The sequence below is a fragment of the Cucumis melo genome, chromosome 5, assembly GCF_025177605.1.
Source record: "Cucumis melo cultivar AY chromosome 5, USDA_Cmelo_AY_1.0, whole genome shotgun sequence".
Taxonomy (NCBI): Eukaryota; Viridiplantae; Streptophyta; class Magnoliopsida; order Cucurbitales; family Cucurbitaceae; genus Cucumis; species Cucumis melo.
This window is the reverse complement of record NC_066861.1, coordinates 18,333,497-18,348,755: the sequence shown is the minus strand read 5'-3', so window position 1 is coordinate 18,348,755 and position 15,259 is coordinate 18,333,497. Positions and strand designations below refer to the sequence as shown.

At 35.3% G+C, this 15,259-nt stretch overlaps 1 long non-coding RNA gene across 1 annotated transcript; it reads left to right on the top strand.

Annotated features, from left to right (window-relative positions):
• Nucleotides 1-4,623: 4,623 nt before the first annotated feature.
• On the top strand, nucleotides 4,624-5,182 carry LOC127149522 (uncharacterized). Its single transcript, XR_007821213.1, has 3 exons — nucleotides 4,624-4,690; nucleotides 4,871-4,990; nucleotides 5,051-5,182. It is a non-coding gene; the product is annotated as an uncharacterized LOC127149522 (long non-coding RNA).
• The last annotated feature ends 10,077 nt before the right edge of the window (nucleotides 5,183-15,259 follow it).

Sequence of the window (15,259 nt, the reverse complement as noted above, 5' to 3'; positions counted from 1 at the left end):
CCAATGAATCTTTTTAAAGATAGTGACTATCTCGTTTTAAAAAGTCTCAATATGAAATACTTGATCTTAATAAAATTCAATGTAATTTTGTTGAAACCGCTAAGATAGATATTTAATTGCATGAATTAGTATAAATTTTATTCTATTACATTGTTCATTAAATTAGTGCAAGTGATTGATCGTCAATCAATTTGGTTGCAAATATCCTTCTGTTTCAATGATTAGAATTAAAGTGAATCACTCAATTCCCTATTCTTTTTAATCGAGAGAAACACTTGTCTTTATTTCTTGATCTTCTTGCTTACAACTTAATTGCTAATTTCATAAAGATTTAGATTATTTTCAATTATTTTTATGTTCTTTTCGTTGTGACAATCAAACCCCCTTTACTACTAAACTTTCTTTTTTATTCTTGAAATTACTAACTTATTTTTATTTCTTGGTTTATGTGCTTATCAAGATTTCGCTTGGGACACAACCCCAACTTCTAGCATACTACTCATAATTTTGTTAAGATAGTTGGGTAACATTTTCTTGAAGGACTTTTAGGTAGAAATTCTTTGTACCCAATTTTTTTTGTATCATTTGTCTATTGCATAGATCTTTGTTGTAATTCAAGTGATTGTTCTTGTGCAAATAACCACAAGTCATTGTATATCTTCTATTCTTTAAATGACTCTACCTAAAAAACGTTCTTCCATGCTCCTCCTCTTTACCTTACTTTTAACTGTGCCTTCTCTATACCTCTTCTCCACAACAACAAACTTCCAATTTGCTATTGTTGTTGGTACTGTCTTCTGTGACACTTGCTTTCCAACAACATCTGTTAAATCATTGCCATTTTATCTTAGATTTTTTTTCTTTCTCTCATTTCAACTACACTGTCCTATATTAAATGAATCGGGTTTGTTATATGATATAATATTAAACTTACTTTCTAATCATAAAAAAAAAATTTACTAATTTTTTTAATTCACTAGATGCAACATTGAGTATGACCTTTTCATTGTTAATATGTATTAGTCTTCTATCACATTCGTACATAATTTAATAATAGTTTTATTGGAATTTATATCCAAAAACTCGTAGTTAGTAATTAAAATCATATTCTATGCAATAAAGTTGTTACTGAGAATTTGTTAGTAAAATTGAATACTATAATCTTGAATCCAATAAAATAAGGTCCCCAGGCTATCTTGAGTAAACTTGAACTTTATGCAGATACATAAACATGGATCAAGTTCGAGTATATAGCTTAAATGGTCTATAGTATATATGAATAAGGATGGGTGCCTTATTCTGAGAACACTAATGGATAAGACATGCTTTGTAGTTGTACAAACGATGTAATCTTGCATTCATGTAGAGACATGAAAGTGAAGACATCATATGTAAAGAGTTTAGTTTACATAAGGCTAAATAATGAAATAATCACTTTTACGTTATAACACCATTTACTGTATCTTATCCTGAGCTAACTATAAACTCATGTTCACACAAGATTATCCTTAGAATTGCACAGGTGAAAGCAGCTCTTCAACGTTGGCCCAATAAGCCTCCTATTTTAGGGATAAGATCGGGTGGATAGCTAGATACATAGATTGCAAGACGGAATTGACTCCTATCCGCTTTAGGGTTAGTAAATAGATTGTTCTCTTAAAGACTGAATCCAAGGTCTTGAACAAGAGACCCACCCTCTCATTGGCTTGAGAGAGATTTTGTAACGATCCAAACTTTTTATATTAAGGTCATTACTCAAAAGATAAACATCAAAGGACACTTTCTTGAAAAGAGGATAACTAAAATCTTTATAAAATTAATATCAAGATGTTCACAAAAACATGAGATTATCAAAATTAATAGAATAATTTGAAAACGTGACCTGCGGGTTCTTATAACTTTAGAGAAAAATAAAGGGCCTCTTGCAAATATGACAATTATAGTATCTTAAATTAGGCCCATAGCACATCATTTTTACATTTGCAAAAATAGCAAAATTGAAGCTCAGCGTGCATTTTAAAATTACGAAATTACGAAGTTACCCTTAAGTCATTACTGATACACCAATATATACGGTTGATACACCAATATATACGGCTGATACACCAATATATATCGTTGATACACCAATATATACCGTTGATACACCTGATTTGATGTACTGCTTGTACATTTTTTTTACTCTCTAATACTTCACTGATACATATTATTAGTTTAAAACACTTGATATGTCTTTGATACACTCAATCAATTAAATACACTTGAAGCAGTAAGAATGATACACTTTATATATCGTTGATACATTTGTTATTGTTTCCTGATACACTCGATAGATTTAATACACTTAATCACTTTCTAAACTTTATTGATACATATTATTAGTTTGATACACTTGATATGTTGTTGATACAGTTGCTCAACTGTTGATATATTCAATCAATTAAATACACTTTGATGCACTAAGAATGATACACTTTATATATCATTGATACACGTTATATCTCGTTGATACACTTGTTATTGTTTGTTGATACACTTGATAGATTTAATACACTTAATCACTTGCTAAACTTTGTTGATACATATTATTAGTTTGAAACACTTGATATGTTGTTGATACACTTGCTCAACTATTGATACACTTAATCAATTAAATACACTTGATGCGCTAAGAATGATGCACTTTATATATCGTTGATATACTTTTTTGTTTGCTAATACATTTGATAGATGTAATACACTTAATCACTTGCAAAACTTCATTGATACATATTATTAGTTTGAAACACTTGATATGTTGTTGATACACTTGCGAAACTGTTGATACACTCAATTAATTAAATACACCTGATGCACTAAGCATGATAAACTTTATGTATTGTCGATACAGTTGTTATGGTGTAACGTCCCGAATTTTCAAGGTAAATTTTATCTTTTTGCGGGGATACGAAATTTTTTTTGAATTTAATGTTTTGTAAATTGCTATAATAATAATATGATATTAATTATATTATTAATATTATTTTTATTATTATTATTATTATTATTATTATTATTAACTATATTATTATTTTTATTATTATTATTATCACTTATTACATTATTATTATTATTATTGTTATTATTATTATTTAAAAAATATATATATATATATATAATTTGTTTTTTTAATAAAAAACCCTAGCAAGCCGCGCGTCCACCCCCCCCATCCGTTCTCCTTCTCCATCTCCGTCTTCAGCTTCGCGAAGCCAACGCCGCCACCGTCTCGCCATCCTTTCTCTTCAACACGCATCTCCGTCTCCGCCTCTGTCTCCACCTCTGTCTCCGTGTCCATCTCCGTCGTCGGCATTTTTTTCAGCTTCAACGTTCGTCTGCCGCGGCCCCATCCATTTCCATTCTCCCTCCTCGGCCTCACACAACAACAGACCTGCCTGCCGCCTCTGTCCCAACCGCAGGTGGTATCCCCTTCTTTCAGTGTCGTGCATCGTGCGTCGTCTGCGAATCGCCGCCGCCCTCGTTCGCCGGAAGATAATAAACCAACTGCGGCTGCTCGATCTCATCCAACCCGACCCGAGAACCCATTTCGAGCCGAGCCGCGAGCTACCCGAGCCGAAAACCAAACCAACCCAAGCCGCGAGCCGAGCCGAGTAGCGATCCGAGCCAAGCCGCGAGCCGCGAGCCGAGCCGAGTAGCGATCCGAGCTGAGCCGCGAGCCGCGAGCCGAGCCGAGGACCGAGCCGCGAGCCGAGCCGCGAGCCGAGTTGAGTCGAAGCCGAGCCGAGCCGAGCTGCGAGCCGAGCCGAGCCGAACCGAACGCCTTCAAGCCAAGCCGAGCTCCTTGTTTCACTGAGCCACCTAAGCCTCCCTTCCTTCACTCCGGGCCACGGTGAGTCTTCGGTAAGGATTGTTTTCGATGAATTCCCTAATGTTGCTACATCCGATTCGAGTTTGAATATTGGAATAAGATATGGCCCTACTTTTCTCCCTTGAAGGTAGTAAGGAGTTGACGCTTAAGTTCTCGGGTCCCGCGGCAGGCTTGTTTGGAGATAGCTTTCCTTTCCTTGGGTAAGTCAACGGGTGTCGCTTCGAACCTTTTAAAACGACTTCTACTAGAGTCATCAACTAAAACCTTTGTGTTTTCGTTTAGGTTGATCCGTTGAGCGTGGATTCGATCGAGGGGCATAACTGAGTATCAGGGTTTTCCTACTACTGGACCTCGGATCGAGGCTGGAAACGTAGTAATCCACAGGGGATTACACGTTAGTGACTGTACTGAATAACTGTATGTGTGTTGACTGTTAAGCACTGTTATTATATTTTGTCTAATGTAAAGGTACTGTGACTGCTAATTGTAGATTGGGATTTTATGTTGATGGACCTTGAAGTTACGGTTCAGTATGTAGTAATCATTGGTCTGGATGTTGATCATGGAGTTTGGACGGGGAAGGACAGTGAGTCCGGTTTTGGTTGGTTAGGTTATTGGGTCTAGGGTTTTCCCTAATGGTGTGCGAATTGGTGACGCGTATAGCAACTGAGGGTGTAGTTGTTTAAACCTATACTATCTGACTGACAAAGCCTATGGCGAAACTGTAATATGAATGTCGTTGGGATGTGACTGTTGTAGACGGTTTAGTATGGACTGAGGGGTAACGGTTAGCTTCATCTATGGGGTAGTGTGCCTTACGGATATGTGCATCCTTCGGGAGCACTAGACTGATATGTGCATCCTTCGGGAGCACTAGACTGATATGTGCATCCTTCGGGAGCACTAGACTGATGTGTGCATCCTTCGGGAGCACTAGACTGATGTGTGCATCCTTCGGGAGCACTAGACTGATATGTGCATCCTTCGTGAGCACTAGACTGATAGGTGCATCCTTCGGGAGCACTAGACTGATGTGTGCATCCTTCGGGAGCACTAGACTGATGTGTGCATCCTTCGGGAGCACTAGACTGATGTGTGCATCCTTCGGGAGCACTAGACTGATGTGTGCATCCTTCGGGAGCACTAGACTGATATGTGCATCCTTCGGGAGCACTAGACTGATAGGTGCATCCTTCGGGAGCACTAGACTGATGTGTGCATCCTTCGGGAGCACTAGACTGATATGTGCATCCTTCGGGAGCACTAGACTGATATGTGCGTTCTACGGAACCACTAGACTGTTATGTAGGGTACCCCCGAATAGGAAGTTAACTGTTATCCCCTAACGGGCCCTGTAGTGGGTCCCTTACTGGGTATGTTTATACTCACCCTTTTCTCTTCTTTAACTTTTCAGGTAAGGGCACAGCGAGGGGCAGACCGACGAGAGGCAGAAAGGATGCGTGAAGGCCATATGGACGCGTCTGGTTTTCTTATTGCTTCCGCTGATGTTTTTTGTTAGAATATGTGGTTTTGTGATTTTGAGTTGATGACCTGAGTTTTTATTTGAAACTTTTTGTGACTGTGATTTAAAATAGGGCCCGATACTATTTTTTTTGTAATATTTCTAACGTTTTAAGAAATCGTAACCGGTCCGTTATGAATTTTATGTTGTGTGGTCGAGTTTTGGTATTGAGTAGTGACCTCAGCTTAGTCCGGAAAGTTGGATCGTTACATATGGTATGCTTACATTCTTAATAACATGTTGAACATCATTATCACCTATAGTTAACAAATTAAAACTGAAAGTTCAATACATGACTCAACCTGAATTTGAGTATGAATCAAGTTCACAAAAGAATCAAATGATGATATCGCTCCATCAACCAAAACACAATTTGTTTTGTAATCGACGTAGTAATGTTGCTCATTCCATCACTTTGAAAAACAATTACTGCCAATTTAACCATAACTACAATGAAGTGCAACAATTTTGGAACAATAAAAAAACACGTAGTAAGTATATCAGTCAACTAATACATATAATATAAGTATATCATACCATTGATATAAAAAACTGATACAAATTAAAAAAAAAAGAACCGAACGAACTAAATAAAACCAAACTGATCTACAAAGTTCCTTTCGATAAAAGATATTATGAACAAATAAAAGAGATGAGGAAGAACTAATCGTAGCCCTAACTTTAATAAATAATATATGAGCAATTTACAGAAATAATATTAGGGCTTCAAAAAAGGGGAAGAAATACATACATAATTCTTGTTTTCCCTTAGGAAAAAATAAGGAGAATAGAAGAAGAAGACGAGGAGAAGATGTAAAAAAAAAAAAAGAGAAGCCGACAAAGAGGGAGAAATTTAAAAGAACGAAACTGAAGAGAGAAGAGAAGGACGGTGGAGAAGAACGGTGGAGAAGAGGCAGAAGAAGACAAGGAGAAGAGAAGTAGGTGAATAGGAGAAATGGTGAAGAAGAACGATAGAGGAGAAGAAAGAAACGAAAAATGAAGGAGAACAATAAAGAAAAACGAAAGAGGAGGAGAAAACACCAAAGAAGGGAAATTTTGGAATAATAAAAAGAATAAAATAAGATATATCAACCAAAATTAAAAAGTTGCTATATTTGCAAAATTAAAAATGTTAGTGCTAATATTGCTAAATTGGATTTTTATTGTGCCACCCAATACAATTTCCCAAAAATAAAAACAAATAAATACAACAAAATCTTAAGTAAAAATGTAAAATTTAGAAAAATGTAAATAGACGCGGAAGCTAACTGCATCCCCACACTGCATGCCACAAAACCTTTTCTGTCGCTCGCCAGCTTCTCAATTGCTCTACCATAGCTTTAAATATTAAACATAGAAAAGGGTGAGTATATAAATATACTCAGTAAGGGACCCATTACTAGCCCCGCTAGGTGATCTGTTAACTTTTCATTAGAAACTTAATCATAACGTCGTGTGTCCATTGGAGCACACCTGAGTGAGTGAGACCGTATCAACACTCCTAAATTGTACGAGTGATCTTGTAGGAGCACCCCTAGCCGTGCGAGTGATCGCAGGTACACACTCCATAAACATATATGTAATATGTTGGTGCACCCCTAATCGTGCGAGTGGTCCCGTCGGAAGACTCCTAGTCATGCGAGTGATCCCGTATACACCATATAACTGTCCCCTAACCATGCATGGGATCCATAGGTACACCCCTAAATCGTACGAGTGATCCCGTTTGTACACCCCTAAATCGAGGCAAATGATCCCGTAGGAACACCCCTAGTCGTGCGAGTGACCCTGTATACACAATATAACTATCCCTTAACTGTGCATGTGATCCATAGGTACACCCCTAAATCGTACGAGTGATCCCATAGGTACACCCCTAAATCGTGGAGAGTGATCCCGTAGGAACACCCCTAATCGTGCAAGTGACCCCGTATACACAATATAACTATCCCCTAACCGTGCATGTGATCCGTAGATACACCCCTAAATTGTGCGAGTAATCCCGTAGGAATACCCCTAGTTGTGCGAGTGACCCCATAGATAGGATCACAATACAGGTGAGGTAAAAGCTAAACAGACAAAGTTAACAGACACACCACAATCCAAAGCATGTAACATCATCATAAACATCATAACATGACATGAATATTAATCATAACGTCCATATTTGTGTGATTAATATATCATGTATCATAAACATCATAAACATACCAGTCATCATCGTCAATTATAATATCAGTCATCATCAATAACATTGCATTACACATTTTACCTACCATCAACGCATAATCGTAAATACATGCACTATTTCTTAAATTCAGTTCGAAGGTCCAGTAGTAGAATCCCTTACCTCGAGATTTGTTAAAAAGTTATTCCCTATCTAGCAAAGTTGAAGCTTTCCAATAGACAAATCCCAAAGTTGAGGATGAAACCTTATTGGTTGAATTCCACACCTCAAAACTTCCAAATAAAATCTAACCAAATTAATCAAAAATTATATATTTAGGGTCCAAAATTATTATCTTATGGGTATTACCCAAAATCCATCTAATACTTACCAAAATAGAGGGAAAAAGAACAAAAAAGAAAACAAGGTTAATGGCTTGAAAAACAGCTGGGCGGTTCAACTAAAGAAAAATAGCTTGCGGCTTGGGTTGAAGGTAGAAAGCACGTGGCTCAACTCATAGCTGAAGGGCGGTTTGCTGTTACTGGCTCGCGCGCGATCGACTCCACAAAACCCAGCTCGGCTGGACGAAAGTTCGCACGCGGCTAAAGAGAAAATGTTCGGCTCCATCTTTGGCTCAGCTTGCAACTGAAAGCGGAAGGCTGATCGGCAACGTGAAGCACAGCTGGACGAAGGATTCGATGGAAGTTCGTCGAAAACCTTTGGTTGGGCGACATAAACATGGATTAAGTTTGAGTAAATAGTCTAAATAGTCTAAAGTATATGATTAAAGGTTGGGCGCTTTATTTAGAAATACTATCGATGCGGCCCACTTTGTAAATAATACAAATGATGTAATCCTGAATCGTTCATGTAGACACATGAAAGAGAGGGCATCCTATGTAAAAGGTTTACATAAGACAGACCCATGAAATAGTCACTTTTACATAATAACGTCGTTTACTGTTTAAAACTGACTATCTCGTTTATTGATGACCTAGGTAACTCAATCTTAATCCTGAGCTAACTGTAAACTTCTGTTCACATGAGATTATCCTTAGATCTGCATAGGTGAACACAACTCATTAGCGTTAGCCCAATAAGCCTCCCATTTTAAGGATAAGATCAAGTGTATTGTTGGGAACATAGGGTGCAAGACAGAATTCACTCCTACCCGCTTTAGGGTTAATAGATAGGTTGTTTCCTTAAGAACTAAATCCAAGTCTTGAGCATAGGGGTCCTAACCTCTCATTGGCCTGAGAGGGATTCGGTTTATAGGTTGGACCTTAAACCAAATGTTCAATAGTGGATCAATGGGACATAAGGAACAAGATGTAGTCTCAAGGGTAAAAACGGTATTTTGACCCAGCTGAGGTTACGAACAACCTGTGAATGATTAACTTACTGATTATGGTTATATCAGATGGACAGAAATATATCTATAGTAAGGGGAGTGCAGCTACGAGATATTAGTAGAATGACTCGTTAGTTAATGAATGTTGATTAGCTTGGTCTAAAAAGGTTTAGCTAGTTAATCTCGGATCTTTGGAGCCCATGATCTATAGGTCCATTAGGTTCCCCTACTAACTCATATGGAATTAACTTATAACAACATGTTGGAATGATTCGAATTTTTCGAATTAGGTAAAGAGAGAAAAACTGACGAATATATATGTGATATAATCGTCGGTTATAAGACTTTATATTCAAATGTGATTTGAATATCAAGAAAATGAATGCGGATTCATACTCGGGAGGTTGAAATTAGTAAAAATGGACAAAATACTAAAAAGTCAAAATGTTGACTTTTGACTTAAAAAGTCAAAGTTTGACTTTGACTAAAAATTGTCAAATGACCATTTTGCTCTTGACTAAAATTAATGGAAATATAAAAACTCCCACTAAATGGAATGGTGAGTAATTCCACTAAATGTTAGTGGAATACAAAGTGTTGAAAAATTAGCTAATTAATTACATGTAATTAGGTTATAAATATTTCATTTTCTTCAAGCGGTAAAAGGATGTTTTTTGGCTAATTTTATCAAAAACTTCATTCCATATCTCTCTCCAAAATCCTTCATTCGACGGGTACCACAACCCGGTTCTTAGTCCTGAGTATAGTAGGTGAATTTTAGTGGTGGTTTCGGGTATGTGGTAGTGAGAAGATTTGGAGCATTAGGGAGCTTCAAAGGTAAAGGGTTTCTTTTAACCCTAATCTTTATAATTAGGGTTTTCTTAAGCATGTTAATTAGTAAAGTCTTTAGCTGCATATAGAGTAACTTTTCGATCCTATTTCCTCTACGTTTGTATGCTTTCCTTCAAAAGGTTACATTAGTGAAGAAGATAAACTTTTTTTTTTCTTTTTCCTTTTTCCTTTCAACTTAAGCATTTCAATGCTACTTATAGACCCAAATAATAATAATAATAATAATTATTATTATTATTTCCTTTTCCTTTTGTGATATATATATATAATACCAAAATATACACGTATCTTTATTCTCATTATCTTTCCTCAATAAATGTCTTAAATGCACAAAATCTTAAGCATTTATAACCATTAATAATAATAATAATACTTCTTTATTATTATTATTTTTCTTTCACCAAAATCTATAATAAACACATATATTTATTTAAACCATTATTCTGTCTTCTAAATAAATATATCTTTTCTCGTCCAATCAAATCAATCATCTCCCTCCTCATGGATTATCTTCTTCTCTAAATAAATATAATTATATTCTGTCATATAATTAACTTCACTTTTCCATATTAATTATTTATACAAAACCAAATAATTAATATCATTATTCCACCAAAAATTCAAATTATTAATTAATATATAATAATTAATTATTGTGGAAGATAATTAATATATATTTTGTCATGACTGTTACTGTTGATGTAAATATATGATATATTAATCACATGATTAAGAACGTTAAGATTAATATTCATGTATTGTTTATGATATTTATTATATGCTACATGCTATGGATAGAGTGTACTGTTAACTTTATCTATTAGAGTCGTACCCACATGTGTGTCCCTCGGGATCACCACCTTTTTATGACTGTGTAGTCCGACGGGATCACCAGTCCAACATGACATAGACATAGACATGATTACGAGTGATATGACGAGGTCATTCATAGCCCGATTGTTTTAGTGTTTCCTTCGGGTACATTAAAGACCAGTTTATCTTAGGTGTTTCCTTGGGTTCACCAAATACCAGAGATGTTCCTATGGGATTACAGATTGCACATGTTCGAGAACGTGCCAATTTAAAGGTACCACTTTATAGGACTCTAATGGGAAGATAATAGACACCCAGCGGGACTAGTAGTAAGTCTCTTACTGAGTATATGTTTATACTCACTCTTTTTATGTTTAATATTTCAGGAAAAGGTAAAGGTAGAGGAAAGCTAGCGAGCGACAGAGAAGGATTCGTGACATGTTATATGAGGACTCAGTTTTGCTTCCGAGTCTATATATCAGTGTTTCAGTATTCTATTTTTAATTAAAACTTAGTTTTCCTCTTTTCAAGAAAGTGTCTCTTGTTATTGTTTCTTTTTAATAATGACCTCAACTTAGTATAAAGAGTTGGGTCATTACACTCCAATTTCTAAAGAAAAATTAATAAATCGTTAAAGTAACGTCCACTATTTTGAACCTAACTAAAGAAAACTAAGATAATAAATTAAAAAAATTTATCTTAACTTTTTGGGTGTTACAGATTTGGTTTATAGGTTGGATCTTAAATCAATTGTTCAATAGTGGATCAATGGGACTTAAGGAGTGAGATGTAGTTGATAACTTGTAGAAATACAAGTTATTGCGGTCTTTTAGGTAGAACGATGAAGTTAGAACTCAGGATAAAGAGTCAAAATGCATAGCTTTCATCGCAAATTGATAAAGATAAGAGAATATAACTTGCATAAGTTTTCATGCCTGTTTTACCATGTTCTTAAGTATCTTATTGTAGGATTATGAAGAAAAGAAGAAACAGTAAATCACACGAGGAAGGTGTGCAAGAACTAAGCAATAGGAAGTTGTCTAGCGATTAACACCACTAGGCGATATGCCACATCATCACACAATAAAGGTTTACTAGAAGACAAGAATGTTAGTTGTAGTTGATGTGACTTGACAAGGCTGCTTTTAGTCCTGATATGTGCAGAGGAATAGAAGCTTCCATCTAAAGTAGTCTATATGAAGCCTCCATCCCTACCATGTACACTTGGATGGCCTAAATGGACCAAACCCTAGAGAGCTCCATAAGAGTCAATGGAAAGAGAATAACTCTTCCCCTTTTGTAAAAGTTCTTCCTTCTTATGCCTTTTCTCTGATCAACCTTCTAAGTGAGAGCTTAGAGAGAGATTCTAAGGAGAAACCATCATCTTCTTCCTCCTAAGTTGTAAAAGAGCCAAGAAACGCTTAGGCATTCTACGGCTCGACCCCCTTCTTGCTTTCCACTTTTATACTATCAATGTAATGTTTGACTTTTATATATTTTAATGGACGAAAGGCCTACATCAATCAATATATTACATATTTATTCACTATCAATCTTCCATCTCTTTACTGTTCATATTGTTTATGTGTTATAAGTAGTTTGTGTATGTCATAAGTGTTTAATAATAGATCTCTACTTATAAGGTTCATTGTGTTTGACCTATAATTTATCCCATCACCTGATTCTCTTTGAGATAAGGAATCAGGTGTTGTTCCCCAACCGCTTGAGAGAATAAGTAGAAAAGAACAAGTTAAACGTGCATAGAGAGTGGCTTGGCTACAAGCTCAGTTCTAAAATTTGTCCTCCACCATTTGTATCCCGAAAGGTGAACAAGTGTGGTGTTTAAGCACAGAGAGGTAGCTCACCTTAAATAGAGAGGCAATTATATTCTTATAAATAGAGGAACCTAGACAGTTATCACATAATTGATGTTCATCACTTGTATCCCTAAAGGCAAGCAAGTTTGGTGTTAGGCACCAAGAGGTTGCTCGCAATAATTAGGAGATGATTATGTAATCGCTATCACTTCAAGGACCACAGCTTGGTTTAATCCCCCAACAATACAGAGACATTCCTTCATAGTTCTTTAACGCAAAATAGTTCATTTTTCATAACCACACCATTCCATGCCACCTATTACAGAATCTCTAGTATAAATAAAGATTTAATACATATATACATTCACTTTATATTGTACAGATATTGTATACCGCTTGGATAAGAAGTGAATTTTATAACTACATTTGGTAGAAATTCCCTATGTTCAACCCTTACTCAGGAAACCTCTGCTTTGTTTATACATGGGCAAGCAAGAAGAAAACTTGCACAACATGCATATCATTAAGGAAATTAGAAACACATAGATAGAAATTGCACCTTTTGTCTCATGATCCTATTTTAGCAACCTATTAAGTCGTTCAACAGCTTAAAATGGCACATATACGAATGAGCGATGCATTTACGAACCAAGCAGTAGTCTCGGGGTAAAACAGTATTTTGACCCCAGTCGAGGTTACGAATAACCTGTGAAAGATTAACTTACTGACAATGGTTATATCAAATGAATACAAATATATCTATAGTGAGGGTAGTGCAACTACAGGACTTCAATGGAATAACCTATTAGTTGACGAATGTTTATTAGCTTGGTTTAAAAGTATTTAGCTAGTTAATCTCAGATCATTGGAACACATGATCTACAGGTCCACAAGGTTCCTCTAGTAGCTCATATGAAATAAACTTAGAACAATATGTTGAAATGATTTAAATTGTTTGAATTAGGTAAGGAGAGAGAAACAAACAAGTGATATAGTCGTCGGTTATCGTATTAAAGATAGGGTTTTATATTTACGTGAGATTTAAATATAAAAAATATGAATGTAGATTTATATTCGGAAGCTTAGAATTGATGAAAATGATCAAAGTTGTAAAAAGTCAATGGGTTGACTTTTTTATCTTGAAAAGTTTAACTTTAACCGGTTTTATATTCAAATGTGATTTAAATTTTGGAAAAAGAAATGTAGAATCATGCTTGAAAGGTTGGAATTAGTCAATACAGATAAGATGGTAAAAAGTCAAAATTTTAACTTTTGACTTGAAAAAGTCAAAGTTTGACTTTAACTTTAATGGCTAAATGTCCATATTGCCCTTGGACTAAAGTGTGGAAAAATCCAATATTTTGTTGGATAATCTCACTAACACTTAGTGGGATAAGTGGCTACATGAGATGTAAACACCTAGCCCACTAAGTTTACTAATGGTTAATGGAATGTTAGGTGTTGAGATTTGATGAAATAATTACATGCGATTTTGCATGTAATTAGTTTATTATAAAGGCAAGGTTTCAAATATTTTAAAAAAATTTGCTATTTTTTGTAATTTTTTACTTGCAAAATTATACAAAATTCTATTATCTCTCAACTCTCAACTCTCAACCTAAAATCTCACCTTCAATTTTCACTACTCTCTCGCTTGAATCCTCCATCTATCAAGTCCCACAATTTGATTCTAAGTCCGAGGATAGTAGGTGACTACTAGTAGTGGTTAGGTCAAGATTGTGTAAAGATTATAAAACAAACAAAGGTACAAAGGTACTTCACTTAGCTCTAAGTCAATTTAGTTTAGGGTTACATGTTAGCTAGGAGCATTTAGACTAAAATATTGATTATTTTTTCGCTGCACATGTCTATTTTCCATCAAGTTTAAATTCTAAACTTAACCTAATGTCCTCTGTCTGAAGCAAGATATCGAATAAATATCATCTAAACACATTGGTCAATTATTTGAAAGCATTAAACTCAACACATTGTAAAATAGCCTATACGTTAATCAAATCAAAGAAACAATCAAATAGTTTTAACGATCCAAAACCTACGTCAAAACCCTAAGGACGATGAATTCAATGAGATTCATTGTACAATACAAATGTTGTCATGTCCATAACATATTCAAATTATATATATATAAAAATTTTAAAGGTGGAAAGAGAAGCTAAGTCATACTCTAACTCGGATCCTCAAGCTTAATATTGTTCTCCAATGATCTTCTCAATCATCTACTCTTTTGAAAACTCAAAGTTGCCACCTCTTTCAAAAAATTGGTTCTCGATCATCAATTCTCATAGAGGCCCTAATCTAGTTGAACTTTCCCAATTCCAAAATTAAAATAACAAATAAAAAGGAATGAAAGTGTCGTAACACTGCAGTGTCATCCAAGAAAGATGGAATGTTAGACTAACCGAGGTGTCGCGTGTAACGACCCAACTTCTTATACTAAGTCGAAGCCATTACTAATTTAAAAGATAAATAAAATTTGTAAAATTAAGATAAAAATAAAACAAAACCTCAAAATTTTCATTTAAAAGCATAAACAGATGTGATTATTAATAAGTATAAAAATAAAATCCTAACTCGGGCCCTATCTAATTTTAAAGATAGAAAATAATAAATAAAGAATAAAATAAAATGCAAACATTAAAATCTGAACTACGACATAAAGCGGAAGCAACGTATCCCTATGGCTCGGCTCGGTCACTTCTGGTCATTCGCCAGCTTGCCTTTGCTCTTACCTCTACCTTTGCCTGAAAAATAGAAATGGAAAGAGTGAGTATAAAATACTCAGTAAGGGACCCACTACTAGTCCCGCTAGGTGCTTGTTAACTTCCTATTATAGTCCTGAAAAGTGGTACCC